Genomic DNA, 1301 nt, shown 5'->3' on the forward strand with positions numbered 1-1301 from the left:
TCAATAGAATAAAGCAAAATGTTCTTGAGACCCTCCTACAAAACAATTCCCCTATTCAAGCATTTTGGGCAGGCCCATCAAAGGGTGGGAAAGATACTCTTTAATTACGTTATTCAATCAGAAGCACTTTTAGTAAAACAAAAACAGCGAAAGATCCTAGTTTGATTGCCATCACTATGAGTCAATACATAGCTGGTAATAGTAGAGCCCAAAAGGATTGGGCAGCTTTCATATATTTTGGATACAGCACTGAATTTACAAATCTAGTCCTAAATACTCACTAACAATAGGATTGTTTTGAAGAAAATAATGGACTTCACCTCAGGTTCAGCTCCCCTCCCTTTTTCGCTGGGAGACCACTTCCACTGCCACCACTGACAAAATGAGTTTCATGAATGGTTTCTCTCCACCCAGCTCAGAAGATAGGCTTTGGCAGCAGCAGCTTGACTTCTAAAGTGGTGCTGGATGGCACAGTGGTGGGCACCAGCACCCTCTGTGTCACTGATAGCTTCCTGTCCTGGTTAGATGGCTTTGGAATAGAATTTTCACTTGTCTATCCCACCAGAGATTTACATTCTGTTTCTGCTGACCTAAATGCCTATCCACAAGAGCACTTGTATGCTATGGTCAATGTTCGATTTGGAAAGGAAGACCCAAAAGAACTAAAAGGAACTCTAGTGGCAGAAAGGGAAGAAGATGAGGACAGTGATGAAGATATTGAACCAATTTCTGAGTTGTATCAAATGATAAGTCAACGTTGAAAGTAATTTTCTGCAATGTGTGAATGTCAACTTTTACATCTAGATCCTGAGGAAGAAGATTCAGATGATTGTGGTGGAGAAGAATATGATGTGGAAGCACATGAACAAGGACAGGGGGATATTCTGACATTTTATACCTACTGCAGAAAAACAACCCACTGTGAAGCAAGTCTGTGAGCAGCCAATATAACATGGCTGGAGTAAGGAGAGAAGACTCAATTAGGAATTATGAAGATGGGATGGAGATAGATACAACACCAACTGTTGCTGGACAGTTTGAGAATGCAGATATTGATCATTGAAGATTACTTTTGCTGAGAATAGATTCCCCATATTACTGAAGGAGGGAACTTTCTATTTTTACACGGTGGAGAGGCAGAGAAGAAATATCTTTTTCCCCTCTGCAAAAATAACCTAAACCAGTTCTTTATTCATTCAGGCTTATACTGAGGCCGTATGAATCACCACCAGCAGAAGCTTACAGTTTTATTAACAGAAGTGGATGGATTCACCCAAGGGAATATTTGTAGCTTATTAACT

At 40.2% G+C, this 1301-nt stretch overlaps 1 pseudogene; it reads left to right on the top strand.

Moving 5' to 3' along the window:
- The first annotated feature begins 382 nt into the window (after positions 1-382).
- On the top strand, positions 383-1063 carry LOC140511095 (methylosome subunit pICln-like; annotated as a pseudogene).
- The last annotated feature ends 238 nt before the right edge of the window (positions 1064-1301 follow it).

This window comes from Notamacropus eugenii, chromosome 6 (genome assembly GCF_028372415.1).
Source record: "Notamacropus eugenii isolate mMacEug1 chromosome 6, mMacEug1.pri_v2, whole genome shotgun sequence".
Lineage (NCBI taxonomy): Eukaryota > Metazoa > Chordata > Mammalia > Diprotodontia > Macropodidae > Notamacropus > Notamacropus eugenii.